The sequence below is a fragment of the Pseudophryne corroboree genome, unplaced genomic scaffold (genome assembly GCF_028390025.1).
Source record: "Pseudophryne corroboree isolate aPseCor3 unplaced genomic scaffold, aPseCor3.hap2 scaffold_294, whole genome shotgun sequence".
Classification (NCBI taxonomy): Eukaryota; Metazoa; Chordata; class Amphibia; order Anura; family Myobatrachidae; genus Pseudophryne; species Pseudophryne corroboree.
In genome coordinates, this window is record NW_026969607.1 from 356,599 (window position 1) to 372,193 (window position 15,595).

The following is a 15,595-nucleotide window of genomic DNA, read 5'->3' on the forward strand; positions in this document are numbered from 1 at the left end:
ACAAAGAGATCTGAATTATACGAGAGCCGACCAGGGGAAACACAAATTATGCAGTCAAGTTTCCCACATTTGGGGAAACCGCAGAAGCAGCACACCCAGAGTGCAATGGGTGAGCCTTGCCCTGGGAGAAGCACCTTCATGATCATAGTATCTCACCTGGCAGGTAAGTAGGAGTTGGGCTAGAGCTGGGGAGGGTCGCTGCTCGAGCATCCCCCTGTCAAGTAAAGGAGATTCAACTGAGGCAGCACAAGGGAACTCTCATCTGGGGACAACAACTGCAGGGAGAACACATATTTTCAGATAAAAATCTTGGTCATGCTCTGGTTTCTCTTCAGAACGAACAAATCTTTCGCCTTTTACTAAAGATTTCCGTGGAGAGGAGCAAAACCGAGTTTTATCTCAATTTTTGCATGCCCCATCTTTTTGGGGTTTCTTTTATCGGTTTAAAGATAGAATGAGTGTGCTTTAATGTAAGCTCATTTGCATAGAAATTACAGTAAATGTTTGTTTCTTTTCAAACAGAACTTTCTTGACCATGCTACTTGCTTGAAAGATCTGGGAGCACATGGAATACAGTACAAACCATGCTTATAGCAAGGAGAAGACAGGTGAGAAATCTGCTTTCTTTCAAATTGGGCGCTCACTTTGATCTGAATGAGGACTGCTGGCTTGGCACTCAGGCGACAGGTGGAATCTTGGTCATGCTCTGGTTTCTCTTCAGAACGAACAAATCTTTCGCCTTTTACTAAAGATTTCCGTGGAGAGGAGCAAAACTGAGTTTTATCTCAATTTTTGCATGCCCCATATTATTGGGGTTTCTTTTATCGGATTAAAGACAGAACGAGTGTGCTTTCTTGTTAGCTTTAATGTAAGTTTATTTGCATAACAATGACAATAAATGTCTGTTTCTTTTCAAGCAGAACTTTCTTGACCATACTAATTGCTTGAAAGATCTGGGAGCACATGGAAAAGAGTACAAACCATGCTTATAGCAAGGGGAAGCCTGGTGAGAAATCTGCTTTCTTTCTTTCAAATTGGGTGCTCACTTTGAGCTGAATGAGGACTGCTGGCATGGCACTCAGGCGACAGGTGGAATCTTGGTCATGCTCTGGTTTCTCTTCAGAATGAACAAATCTTTCGCCTTTTACTAAAGATTTCCGTGGAGAGGAGCAAAACTGAGTTTTATCTCAATTTTTGCATGCCCCGTCTTATTGGGGTTTCTTTTATCAGTTTAAAGATAGAACGAGTGTGCTTTAATGTAAGCTCATTTGCGTAGAAATGACAGTAAATGTTTGTTTCTTTTCAAACAGAACTTTCTTGACTATACTAATTGCTTGAAAGATCTGGGAGCACATGGAAAAGAGTACAAACCATGTTTATAGCAAGGGGAAGCCTGGTGAGAAATCTGCTTTCTTTCTTTCAAATTGGGTGCTCACTTTGAGCTGAATGAGGACTGCTGGCATGGCACTCAGGCGACAGGTAGAATCTTGGTCATGCTGTGGTTTCTCTTCAGAACGAACAAATCTTTCGCCTTTTACTAAAGATTTCCGTGGAGAGGAGCAAAACTGAGTTTTATCTCAATTTTTGCATGCCCCATCTTATTGGGGTTTTATTTTATTGGTTTAAAGATAGAACGAGTGTGCTTTAATGTAAGCTCATTTGCATAGAAATGACAGTAAATGTTTGTTTCTTTTCAAACAGAACTTTCTTGACCACACTAATTGTTTGAAAGATCTGGGAGCACATGGAAAAGAGTACAAACCATGTTTATAGCAAGGGGAAGCCTGGTGAGAAATCTGCTTTCTTTCATTCAAATTGGGTGCTCACTTTGAGCTGAATGAGAACTGCTGGCATGGCACTCAGGCGACAGGTGGAATCTTGGTCATGCTCTGGTTTCTCTTCAGAACTAACAAATATTTCGCCTTTTATTAAAGATTTCCGTGGAGAGGAGCAAAACTGAGTTTTATCTCAATTTTTGCATGCCCCATATTATTGGGGTTTCTTTTATCAGTTTAAAGACAGAACGAGTGTGCTTTCTTGTTAGCTTTAATGTAAGTTTATTTGCATAACAATGACAGTAAATGTTTGTTTCTTTTCAAACAGAACTTTCTTGACCATGCTACTTGCTTGAAAGATCTGGGAGCACATGGAAAACAGTACAAACCATGCAGTATCACAAGAGCCTTTATTTGATCTTTCATGAAGATAGAGCAGAATTGAGGACACGTCAACAATTTCTGCCGAAGGTGGTTCATCTTTCCACATGGTGCCTTTGGCCACTGACACCTTCGTTGAGTCAAAGTCTCTGGCTGTGGTCAGAACTTTGAAAATTTATGTCACCAGAACGGTTCAGATTAGGAAAACAGAGGCTCTGTTTGTCCTGTATGCTCCCAACATGATTGGGTGTCCTGCTTCCATGCAGACCATTATGCGCTGGATCTGTGGTAAGATTCAGCATGCTCATTCCACGGCAGGATTGCCGTTACTGAATTAGGTGAAGACCCATTCTACTAGAAAGGTGGGTTCATCCTGGGCAGCTGGTCGGGGAGTCTCGGCATTGCAACTTTGCCGAGCAGCTATTTAGTAAACACTTTTGCTAAGTTTTACAAGTTTGATACCTTGGCTGATGATAACCTCAAGTTGGGTCATTCGGTGCTGCAGAGTCGTACGCACTCTCCCACCCGTTCAAGAGCTTTGGTATAACCCCATGGTTCTTAATGTGACCCCAGCATCCTCTAGGTCGTATGAGAAAATAGGATTTTAATACCTACCGGTAAATCCTTTTCTCTTAGTACGTAGAGGATGCTGGGCACCCGTCCCAGTCCATACTGTGTCTGCAGTTATTACTTGTGGTTATACACATGTTGTGTTACGGTTCTGGTCAGCTTTTTGCTGCAATTGTTCATGCCGTTGGCTTGTGTTCTGTTGAATGCCACGTTCTGCGGCATGCTTAAGGTGTGAGCTGGTAAGATGCTCACCTTAGTTTAACAATAAATCCTTTCCTCGAAATGTCCGTCTCCCTGGGCACAGTTCCTATAACTGGAGTCTGGAGGAGGGGCATAGAGGGAGGAGCCAGTTCACACCCTTTGAAAGTCTTAAAGTGCCCATGTCTCTTGCGGATCCCGTCTATACCCCATGGTTCTTAATGTGACCCCAGCATCCTCTACGGACTAAGAGAAAAGGATGCCCTTGTGTACTATCCTGACTTCTCCTCCCGTCTGCTTACTTTGTGCCTTCCAACGCACAATGCGAACTACAGGTGGTGCTGCAGGGCCCACACCCTTTTACTTGCCTTATAGAGCAGCTCTGGAGCTGTTACAGTGCCCAGCTGCTGCAAGAAATCAGCATGAATGCTTCAGGGGATGGGGCATGGCCAACATGAGCCCCACACCAAAGGAGGGTGGGGGTGTTTAATGCGAACTAGGGGTCATCCAAGCACTGCAAAAGGCCGCCATGCCCTGCATGCCCCTTTTCTCTTTTTATATGCAGATGAGGGTTCCAGCCAACTTTGGCCCACTGCTTGGATGACATCACCGTATGCAAATCCGTCTGCTGCAGACCTTCCCCCAGGAATGCTTGTACTAGTTGTTGGATATGGTTTGATATTTGATGGTGCTTCAGTATTAGGCAGCCTTCCGCCCTCCCATGTTCATCTGAAAAGATGTGGTCTCCCTGCAGTTGTTGTCCCCAGACGAGAGTTCCCTTGTGCTTCCTCAGTTGAATCTCCTTAACTTGACGGGGGAGGGGCTGCCCGAGCTGCCACCCTCCCCAGCCCTATCCCAACTCATACTTATTTTACATATTAGATCTCTTGATCATGAAGATTGTTCTCACAGGGTGAGGTTCATCCATTATATTTTAAAATAGGAAGGTACAAATTACATATTTGAATTGCATCTATGTGCTGGATTCAAATGTCCCCCCCCCCTTCCTTTCTCAATTGTGCCCGTCAGCAGCTATTCTAAGGTTGCTGCCAATGGGTGTGACACATTAATTTCTTCTGTGGGGTACACTGGACTCCACAAGGATTCACATTGGGGTGTAGAGTAGGATCTTGATCTGAGGCACCAACCGGCTCAAAGCTTTTAACTGTTCCCAAGAAGCTCAGTGCATTCTCCTCTATAACCCCGCTTCCATGAACAGGGAGCTCAGTTTGTAGTTGGTGCCTTCAGTAGCAGGCCAATTAACAGGGGCCTGCCTCAGGCAGCCTATTCTTAGCTATTAATTTTGACAAGAAAAGAAGAACTTGTTTTATGAGAATCTACAAGGGCTGCAGCAGGCTAGGTCTAATAGACATCTTTACTGCAGCTTCATCACTCCCAGCGGCGCTATATACTCCCGTGCCCTGGTTGCTGGGTCACTGCAGCGGAGGCTCCGGTTTCATCCTAAGGTCAGTCACACACACACCACCCTTCCGGATCACGAGGCCGCTGATGAAGGGGAGCGAGGTCGTAGGGGGTGGGCCGTGTGCGCACTGCGGTGGACACTGATTACTGGGCAGCCGCTCCACTAGCCACCAGGTACAGTTAAGGAGCACAGGTCTGGGGGGTTTTCTCCTATATTAACCCAATTTTGTACTGCCCGCAGCGCATTGTGATAGGTAATAGGGCCTGATTCAGGTTGGATTGCAATCACAATAAGCGATCCAACTGCAAAAATTGCTAAGAGCATACGCATGTGCCTGCATTTTCTGCGGCACCCCGCAGAGAATGTGATCGCCTCTGCCTGTCAATCGGGGCGGGGAAGGGGGGGAGAGGTGGGTCAGCAACACTCCATTTCCAAGTCAGGGATGGAGCGGTGCGGGGGCAAGGCTTCAAAATGGGGTCTGCAACGGAGGAGACACAGGGGGCGTGGTCACAGCGGCTGTATGACATCACATTCAGCCGCTGTGATCACAAAAATGGTGGCGGCTTCCTGCGCGCACATACAGTCTGCACCAGCAGGAGCCTACACCATTTTTTATGATCACGCTGAACTGCAGTGCGACTGCAATTACAGCATGGTCAAGAAGGGAGGCGTCATGCTGGGTGGCCATGCCCTGTCACTGTGCAGGAGCCAGCACCGCTCACACACTAGTCCCCGGGTGCAGCCCCCAACCCCCGGGACACCCGGAGCAACAAAATGTAGATTCAGGCCACCAGGCCACGCCCCTACCTATGAAACCATGCCTCCTTTTTACCATTGCGCTGCTTATCTGCGCGCACTGCATTACAATCTCCCTCGCCACCTCTCTGGGTGTCACCAGTGACAGTGACACCTCTGCCATGCTTGTAGCAGCTGGTCCTAAGATCTACGCCTCAAACCCTGAGTGTTTGCCCTTGTGACTTGTTGATCATCATAGCGAAGCAGATGCTTACAGAAAACTGCAGGGGCTTAGATTGAAAATAAAAAAATTGATGGGTATAAGGTAGAGAGGAGCGGGTTCGGTTCTCCGAGAACCGAATTCCCCACGAACTCCACGTGGTTTACACTGGTCCGAGGCAGGCTCGGTTGTTCCCGCCTGACTCGGAAAACCTGAACAAGGGAAAATGTCATCATCCCGCTGTCGGATTCTCGCGAGATTCGGATTCCATATAAAGAGCTGCGCGTTGCCGCCATTTTTACTCGTGCATTGAAGAGAGAGCGGAGAGGACGTGGCTATGTTCTCTCAGTGGAAATCTCAATATCAGTGCTCAGTATCAGTGGTTACTTATTGCTGCTCAGTAATACTAGTAGTGTGTCTCTCCTGCTCAGTGTCAGTTCTCAGTAGTATCCTCATCAGTGCTCAGTATCACTGCTCATTGTCTTGTGCTGCATTGTGGTGCTCAGCATACTACAGTACATTACTAATAGTCCAGTGCTGCATCTTGCTGCTCAGTGTCAGTTCTAGTATCCTCATCAGTGCTCACTATCACTGCTCATTGCATTGTGGTGTTCTGTATACTACAATAACATAGTAATATAGTAACATAGTTTTTGAGGTTGAATAGAGGCAAATTGCCCATCGTGTTCAACCTGTTTTAAGTTGTGATGATTCTACATACTTGCTGAATAATGTTTTATGACTAGTTAGCTACTATAACTCATGTTACCCCCGGATTAACCATGTTGATATTTTAAGTATTATAACCTTGGATAGCTTTTTCATTCAGAAATGTATCCATTCCTTTTTTAAATCCAATTACAGAGTCCGCCATTACCACCTTCCCTGGCAGGGAATTCCACATCCTGATTGCCCTAACAGTGAAGAAACCTTTCCTCCATTGCGTTCTGAACTTTCCTCCAGTCGCAGCGAGTGACCACGTGTTCTTTTAATAAATAATTCCTCTGATAACTCTTTGTTATGTATCTTTACATATTTGAAGATATTAATAATATCTCCTCTTAGGCACCTCTTTTCTAGTGTATAAATATTCAGCCTAGTAAGTCTTTCCTTATAGTCCAGTACTTTTAGGCCTTTAATCAATTTAGTCTTCAGGATCTCTTACACTTCCATGAGCAGCAGAGTAGTGCAATGGAAGCATGCTGGGCCCATAACCCAGAGGTCGATTGATCGAAACTATCCTCTGCTATGTGCATTTTTTTTTTTATAATTAAAGTAATCAAAAACTGGGATTGATATTTTGGCTCTTTTATTTTTACTTAAAGTACAATAACTTTTATCATTTTAATTTGTTTTAATAGTATATTGACAGCATTGTTTTCTTTAAAAAATCCACTTAATTTTCTTTACCCTATTACTGAAATGGTAATTGACAAAAACAAACTACATTGTCACCAGAAGAGCAATGCAAAATGTACAAGTGATATATGAAAATCATCTTCCATCTTGAATTTCAATGATGCATTGGGACAACAATTTGTGAGAAACATCTTCACCCATAAAGAAAGATTTTCTTAATTCCTTACCTGTGTGCTGATTAGATATCACCTTGTTTTCACATTAAACAGACTTCCCCGTGAGGAAGCAGCAAGGATGCAGTGACGTTTCCTGGTGTCAACCTGTATTATTTCAGTAGACATTGAAATGAGGATGCATCTTTGATGCCTTTCCAATGAAGCAAGTTTATTTCAGTAATAGGTGAAAAACCATTCCTACAAAGGTGTTAATCAGAGACTTGGCTTTGTGGACACTTTTCAGAGAGCAAATTTGTTAGCATAAACATAAAATCAGAAAATGAAGAGCTGTTTAATCACTCAATTGGACTTTTCTGCCAGCATATTTTTTTTTCTCTGCAACCCACTGCTAAATTGTGCTTCCTAGCTGTTTTTTTTATAAAATCACTTAATCAAATCTAACTCTGATTGCATCAGAGAAGGCCAGGTACCCTACACCATAAGGGGGGTTTTTGAAATTTTGACTTGTCTACTTAAAGATCACCAAAATCTGATTACAAGGTCAATTACATCCCTGGGTGGGATTGAACCACCAACCTTTTGGTTAATAGCCAAACATGCTAACCGATTGCGCCACAGAGACACCTTGCAAAAGTCAATACTGACAAAGGCTAATAATCATTCATCTAGAACGTTTCCTAGAAAAACTTTAAAAAGTCAATAATCTGGAGAATTTTTGTAAGAAACACATTGGTACTTTCCCATGATGAGTGAGTGCTTCAGGATTTCTTGCACTTACATGGGCTATTAACCAAAATGTTGGTGGTTCAATCCCACCCAGGGATGTAATTGACCTTGTCATCAGATTTTGGTGATCTTTAAGTAGACAAGTCAAAATTTCAAACCCCCTCTTATGGTGTAGGGTACCTGGCCTTCTCTGACGTAATCAGAGTTAGATTTAATTAAGTGATTTTATAAAAAACAGCTAGGAAGCACAATTTAGCAGTGGGTTGCAGAGAAAAAAATAACATTTTAAACCTACCGGTAATTTTTTTTTCTCGTAGTCCGTAGAGGATGATGGGGACTCCGTAAGGACCATGGGGGATAGACGGGCTCCGCAGCAGACATGGGCACTTTAAGAAAGACTTTAGATCTGGGTGTGCACTGGCTCCTCCCTCTATGCCCCTCCTCCATACCTCAGTTAGAGAAACTGTGCCCAGAGGAGACGGACAGTACGAGGAAAGGATTTTTGTTAATCCAAGGTCAAGATTCATACCAGCCACACCAATCACACCGTATAACTTGTGATATACTACCCAGTTAACAGTATGAATCAAATCTAACTCTGATTACATCAGAGAAGGCCAGGTACCCTACACCATAGCAGGGGTTTTCGAAATTTTGACTTGTCTACTTAAAGATCAACAAAAACTGATAACAAGTTCAATTACATCCCTGGGTGGGATTGAACCACCAACCTTTTGGTTAATAGCCGTACACACTAACTGATTGCGCCACAGCGAAACTTTGCAAAAGTACATACTGACAAAGGCTAATAAGCATTCATCTAGAACGTTTCCTATAAAAACTTTAAATAGTCAATAATCTGGAGAGTTTTTGTAAGTTGTTTCTTCCATCAACCAATGAAGAAACACATTGGTACTTTCCCATGATGAGTGAGTGCTTCAGGATCTCTTGCACTTACATGTGCAGCAGAGTACTGTAATGGAAGCATGCTGGGTCCATAACCCAGAGGTAGGCAGATTGAAACTATCCTCTGCTATATGACTTGTCTACTTAAATATTACCAAAATTTGATCACAAGGTCAATTACGTCCCTGGATGGGATTGAACCACCAACCTTTTGATTAATAGATGAACACACTAACCGATTGCGCCACAGAGACACTTTGCAAAAAGTACATACTGACAAAGACTAATAAGCATTCATCTAGAACGTTTCCTAGAAAAACTTTAAAAAGTCAATAACCTGGAGAGTTTTTGTAAGATGTTTCTTCCAGCAACCAATGAAGAAACACATTGGTACTTTCCCATGATGAGTGAGTGCTTCAGGATCTCTTGCACTTACATGTGCAGCAGAGTACTGCAATGGAAGCATGCTGGGCCCATAACCCAGAGGTAGGCAGATTGATACTATCCTTTGCTATATGCATTTTTTTTGTTCATTAAAGTAATCCAAAACTGGGATTGATATTTTAGCTTTTATTTTTACTTAAAGTACAATAACTTTTACCATTTTAATTTGTTTTAATAGTATATTGACAGTGTTGTTTTCTTTCAAAAATCCAATTAATTTTCTTTACCCGATTATTAAAATGGTAATTGACAAAAACAAACTACATTGTCACCAGAAGAGCAATACAAAATGTACAAGTGATATATTAAAATCATCTTTCCAGCTTGAATTTCAATGATGCATTGGGGCAACGATTTTGTGAGAAACATCTTCACCCTTAAATAAAGATTTTCTTAATTCCTTAAATGTGTGCTAATTAGATATCACCTTGTTTTCACATTAAACAGACTTCCACATGAGAAAGCAGCAAGGATGCAGTGGCGTTAATGTTTCCTGGTGTCAACCTGTATTATTTCAGTAGATATTGAAATGAGGATGCATCTTGCTGCCTTTCCAATGAAGCAAGTTTAATTTAGTAATAGGTGAAAAACCATACCTACAAATATGTTAATCAGATACTTGGCTTTGTGGACACTTTTCAGAGAACAAATTAGTTAGCATAAAAATAAAGCCAGAAAATGAAGAGCTGTTTAATCACTCAATTGGATTTTTCTGCCAGCATATTTCTTTTTCTCTGCAACCCACTGCTAAATTGTGCTTCCTAGCTGTTTTTTTATAAAATCACTGATTCAAATCTAACTCTGATTACATCAGAGTAGGCCAGGTACCCTACACCATAAGAAGGGGGTTTGAAATTTTGACTTGTCTACTTAAAGATCACCAAAATCTGATAACAAAGTCAATTACATCGCCGGGTGGGATTGAACCACCAACCCTTTGATTAATAACCAAACACACTAACCGATTGCGCCACAGAGACACTTTACAAACATACATACTGACAAAGGCTAATAAGCATTCATCTAGAACGTTTCCTAGAAAAACTTTAAAAAGTCAATAATCTGGAGAGTTTTTGTAAGATGTTTCTTCCATCAACCAACGAAGAAACACATTGGTACTTTCCCATGATGAGTGAGTGCTTCAGGATCTCTTGCACTTACATGTGCAGCAGAGTACTGCAATGGAAACATGCTGGGCCCATAACCCAGAGGTAGGCAGATTGAAACTATCCTCTGCTATATGCATTTTTTTTTGTTAATTAAAGTAATCAAAAACTGTGATTGATATTTTTGCTCTTTTATTTTTACTTAAAGTACAATAACTTTTACCATTTTAATTTGTTTTAATAGTATATTGACAGTATTGTTTTCTTTCAAAAATCCACTTAATTTTCTTTACCCTATTATTAAAATGGTAATTGACAAAAACAAACTACATTGTCACCAGAAGAGCAATACAAAATGTACAAGTGATATATTAAAATCATCTTTCCAGCTTGAATTTCAATGATGCATTGGGGCAACGATTTTGTGAGAAACACCTTCACCCTTAAATAAAGATTTTCTTAATTCCTTACCTGTGTGCTAATTAGATATCACCTTGTTTTCACATTAAACAGACTTCCACATGCGAAAGCAGCAAGGATGCAGTGGCGTTAATGTTTCCTGGTGTCAACCTGTATTATTTCAGTAGACATTGAAATGAGGATGCATCTTGCTGCCTTTCCAATGAAGCAAGTTTAATTCAGTAATAGGTGAAAAACCATTCCTACAAAGGTGTTAATCAGAGACTTGGCTTTGTGGACACTTTTCAGAGAGCAAATTTGTTAGCATAAACATAAAATCAGAAAATGAAGAGCTGTTTAAACAGCTACTGCCTGAGGGTCTCTTGACCTGGTGCAATACCTCTGTAGCTTTTTGTTGAGGCGGGACGCCATCATGTCTATCTTGAACAGTCCCCACCGACTTGCAATCTGTGCGAAGACTTCCTGATGGAGTCCCCACTCTCCTGGATGTAGGTCGTGTCTGCTGAGGAAGTCTGCTTCCCAGTTGTCCACTCCCGGAATGAACACTGCTGACAGTGCGCTTACATGATTCTCCACCCAGCGAAGAATTCTGGTGGCTTCCGCCATCGCCACTCTGCTCCTTGTGCCGCCTTGGCGGTTTACATGAACTACTGCGGTGACGTTGTCTGACTGGATCAGAACTGGTTGGTCGCGAAGTAAGGTCTCCGCTTGACATAGGGCGTTGTATATGGCCCTTAGCTCCAGGATGTTGATGTGAAGACAAGTCTCCTGACTTGACCAAAGACCTTGGAAATTTCTTCCCTGTGTGGCTGCTCCCCAACCTCGGAGGCTCGCGTTCGTGGTCACCAGGATCCAGTCCTGAATGCCGAACCTGCGGCCCTCTAGAAGGTGAGCACTCTGCAGCCACCACAGGAGAGATACCCTGGCCCTGGGGGACAGGGTGATCAACTGATGAATCTGTAGATGTGACCCGGACCACTTGTCCAGTAGGTCCCATTGCAAGATCCTCGCATGGAACCTGCCGAAGGGAATGGCCTCGTATGATGCCACCATCATTCCCAGGACTCGAGTGCAGTGATGCACTGACACCTGTTTTGGTTTCAATAGGTTCCTGACCAGAGTCATGAGTTCCTGGGCCTTTTCTATCGGAAGATAAACCCTTTTCTGGTCCGTATCCAGAATAATGCCCAAGCAAAGTCAGACGAGTCGTAGGAACCAACTGCGACTTCGGGATATTGAGAATCCAGCCGTTTTGCTGTAACACCTTCAATGAAAGTTATACGCTGTTCAGCAACTGCTCTCTTGATCTCGCTTTTATGAGGAGATCGTTCAAGTACGGGATAATTGTGATACCTTGCTTTCGCAGGAGCACCATAATTTCCGTCATTACCTTGGTGAAAATTCTCGGAGAAAATTCTGGAGAGACCAAACGGCAACGTCTGAAATTGGTAATGACAATACTGTACCGCAAATCTTAGGTACACCTGATGAGGTGGATAAATGAGTACATGAAGGTATGCATCCTTTATGTCCAGAGATATCATAAAATCCCCCCCTTCTAGGCTGGCGATGACCGCTCTTAGTGATTCCATCTTGAACTTGAACCTTTTCAAGTATAGGTTCAGGGATTTTAAATTTAATATGGGTCTGACCAAACCGTCCGGTTTTGGGACTACAAACAGGGTCGAATAATTTCCCTTTCCTTGTTGAAGCAGGGGAACCTTGACCACCACCTGTTGAAGATACAATTTGTGAATTGCATTTAACACTATCTCCCTTTCCTGGGGAGAAGATGGTAGGGCCGATTTGAAAAACCGGCGAGGAGGCACCTCTTCGAATTTCAGCTTGTAACCCTGAGAAACAATTTCTATTGCCTAGGGATCCACCTGCGAATGAACCCAGATGTGGCTGAAAACTCGAAGACGTGCCCCCAACTGGGCGGACTCCTTTAGCGGAGCCCCAGCGTCATGCGGTGGATTTTGTAGAGGCCGGGGAGGACTTCTGTTCCTGGGAACTAGCTGTGTTGTGCAGCTTCTTCCCTCTGCCCTTACCTCTGGCAAGAAAGGACGCACCTCGTACTTTCTTGTTTCTCTGTGATCGAAAGGACTGCATTTGATAATGTGGTGCTTTCTTAGGCTGTGAGGGAATATAAGGCAAAAAATTTGATTTACCAGCTGTAGCTGTGGAGACAAGGTCCGAGAGACCTTCCCCAAACAATTCCTCACCCCTGTAAGGTAAAACCTCCATATGCCTTTTTGAGTCGGCATCACCTGTCCATTGCCGGGTCCATAGGACTCGTCTAGCAGAAATCGACATAGCGTTTATTCTAGAACCCAGTAGACTAATGTCACTTTGAGCATCTCTCATATATAGGACAGCATCTTTTATATGCCCTATGGTCAATAACATAGCATCCTTATCTAGGGTCTCAATCTCTGCTGATAAGGTATCTGTCCATGCTGCCACCGCGCTACAACCTCGGCCGACGCAATTGCCAGTCTGAGTAAGGTACCAGAATGTGTGTAAATGGACTTTAGGGTAACCTCCTGCTTGCGGTCAGCAGGGTCCCTGATGGTAGCCGTATCCTGGGATGGCAGCGCTACCTTTTTGGATAAGCGTGTCAATGCTTTATCCACCCTAGGGGAGGATTCCCACCGTATCCTGTCCATTGGCGGGAAAGGATACGCCATAAGAATCCTTTTGGGAATCTGCAGCTTTTTGTCTGGAGATTCCCAAGCTTTTTCACATAATTCGTTCAACTCATGTGAGGGGGGAAAGGTTATCTCAGGTTTCTTTCCCTTATACATGTGTACCCTCGTGTCAGGGACAGGGGACTCTGTGATGTGCAAAACATCTTTTATTGCAATAATCATATATCGAATACATTTAGCCAATTTTGGTTGTAACTTTGCATCATCGTAGTCGACACTGGAGTCAGAATCCGTGTCGGTATCTGTGTCAACTATTTGGGATAGTGGGCGCTTTTGAGACCCCGAAGGTCCCTGCGACATAGGGACAGGCATGGGTTGACTCCCTGACTGTTCCCTAGCTTCAGCTTTGTCTAATCTCTTGTGTAATAAGTTTACATTAGCACTTAAAACATTCCACATATCCATCCAGTCAGGTGTCGGCGTTGTCGATGGAGACACCACATTAATTTGCTCCTGCTCCTCTCTAGGAGAGCCTTCTACCTCAGACATGTCGACACACGTGTACCGACACACCATACACTCAGGGAATCCTCTTATCTGAGGACAGTTCCCCAACAAGGCCCTTTGGAGAGACAGAGAGAGAAAGTATGCCAGCACACACCCCAGCGCTATATGACCCAGGAAAAAAACACAATTTTATGTTTACCCAGTAGCGCTGTATTTCCATATATATATGCGCCTAATTATGTGCCCTCTCTTCTTTAAGACCCTCTTTCTACCATGGTATAAGCAGGGGAGAGTCCATGGAGCTTCCCCTCAGCGGTGCTGTGGAGAAAATGGCGCTGGTGAGTGCTGAGGGAGAAGCCCCACCCCCTCAGCGACGGGCTTCTGTCCCGCTCAAATATAGTAAAAAAATGGCGGGGGCTCTTATATATATATACAGTGCCTAGCTGCATATATATTTATTTTGCCAAAGAGAGGTCTATATTGCTGCCCAGGGCGTCCCCCCTGCGCCCTTCACCCTTACACTGACTGCCGTGTGTGAGGTGTATGGGAGCAATGGAGCACAGCTTTACTGCTGTGCGTTACCTCAGTGAAGATCATGAAGTCTTCCGCCGCCTCTGAAGTCTTCTTTTCTTCTCATACTCACCCGGCTTCTATCTTCCGGCTCTGCGACGGGGACGGCGGCGCGGCTCTGGGACGGACGGCGAGGGTGAGACCTGCGTACCGATCCCTCTGGAGCTAATGCTGTACAGTAGCCTAAGAAGCAGAGCCTATCAACTCACAGAAGTAGGTGTGCATCTCTCCCCTCCGCCCCTCGATGCAGGGAGTCTGTTGCCAGCAGGCTCCCTGAAAATAAAAAAATCTAACAAATATACTTTCTGTCAGGAAACTCAGGAGAGCTCCCTGAAAAGCACCCAGTCTCCTCTGGGCACAGTAGTAAACTGAGGTCTGGAGGAGGGGCATAGAGGGAGGAGCCAGTGCACACCCAGATCTAAAGTCTTTCTTAAAGTGCCCATGTCTCCTGCGGAGCCCGTCTATCCCCCATGGTCCTTACGGAGTCCCCAGCATCCTCTAGGACGTAAGAGAAAAATTATGCTGGCAGAAAAATCCAATTGAGTGATTAAACAGCTCCAGAGCTGCTCTGTAAGGCAAGTAAAAGGGTGTGGGCCCTGCAGCACTACCTGTAGTTTGCATTGTGCATTGGAAGCCTAGTTTGCTGTCTGTTTCCACTTCTTTTTTCTTGAGCCCCTCCCGTCTATACCCTTGTGCACTATCCTGACTTCTCCTCCCGTCTGCTTACTTTGTGCCTTCCAATGCACAATGCAAACTACAGGTAGTGCTGCAGGGCCCACACCCTTTTACTTGCCTTACAGAGCAGCTCTTGAGCTGTTACAGTGCCCAGCTGCTGCAAGAAATCAGCGTGAATGCTTCAGGGGCTGGGGTATGGCCAACATGAGCCCCACACCGAAGGAGGGTGGGGGTGTTTAATGCTAACTAGGGGTCTCGCACAATGCGAACTACAGGTAGTGCTGCAGGGCCCACACCCTTTTACTTGCATTACAGAGCAGCTCTGGAGCTGTTACAGTGCCCAGCTGCTGCAAGAAATCAGCTTGAATCCTTCAGGGGCTGGGGCATAGCCAACATGAGCCCCACACCGACGGAGGGTGGAGGTGTTTAATGCGAACTAGGGGTCATCCAAGTGCCGCAAAAGGCCGCCATGCCCTGCACGCCCCTTTTCTCTTTTCATATGCAGACGAGGGTTGAAGCCAACTTTGACCCACTGCTTGGATGACATCGCCATATGCAAATCCATCTGCTGCAGGCCTTCCCCCAGGAATGCTTGCACTAGTTGTTGCATTTGGTTTGTTGTTTGGGGGTGCTTCAGTATTAGGCAGCCTTCTGCCCTCCCATGTTCATCTGAAAATATGTGTTCTCCCTGCAGTTGTTGTCCCCAGATGAGAGTTCCCTTGTGCTGCCTCAGTTGAATCTCCTTTACTTGAC

General features: G+C 44.2%; 7 non-coding genes across 7 annotated transcripts; 5 read left to right on the plus strand and 2 right to left on the minus strand.

The window, feature by feature from the left end:
• Positions 1-8: 8 nt before the first annotated feature.
• Positions 9-171, minus strand: LOC135015337 (U1 spliceosomal RNA). Its single transcript, XR_010213632.1, has one exon. It is a non-coding gene; the product is annotated as a U1 spliceosomal RNA (small nuclear RNA).
• A 144-nt stretch (positions 172-315) lies between these two features.
• On the plus strand, positions 316-431 carry LOC135015452 (U5 spliceosomal RNA). Its single transcript, XR_010213707.1, has one exon. It is a non-coding gene; the product is annotated as a U5 spliceosomal RNA (small nuclear RNA).
• Positions 432-701: 270 nt separating this feature from the next.
• Positions 702-817, plus strand: LOC135015445 (U5 spliceosomal RNA). Its single transcript, XR_010213699.1, has one exon. It is a non-coding gene; the product is annotated as a U5 spliceosomal RNA (small nuclear RNA).
• Positions 818-1,103: 286 nt separating this feature from the next.
• LOC135014922 (U5 spliceosomal RNA) lies at positions 1,104-1,219 on the plus strand. The gene has a single exon (XR_010213270.1). It is a non-coding gene; the product is annotated as a U5 spliceosomal RNA (small nuclear RNA).
• Positions 1,220-1,493: 274 nt separating this feature from the next.
• Positions 1,494-1,609, plus strand: LOC135014930 (U5 spliceosomal RNA). The gene has a single exon (XR_010213278.1). It is a non-coding gene; the product is annotated as a U5 spliceosomal RNA (small nuclear RNA).
• Positions 1,610-1,884: 275 nt separating this feature from the next.
• On the plus strand, positions 1,885-2,000 carry LOC135014943 (U5 spliceosomal RNA). The gene has a single exon (XR_010213292.1). It is a non-coding gene; the product is annotated as a U5 spliceosomal RNA (small nuclear RNA).
• A 5,385-nt stretch (positions 2,001-7,385) lies between these two features.
• Positions 7,386-7,459, minus strand: TRNAN-AUU (transfer RNA asparagine (anticodon AUU)). Its single transcript has one exon. It is a non-coding gene; the product is annotated as a tRNA-Asn (tRNA).
• Positions 7,460-15,595: the final 8,136 nt, after the last annotated feature.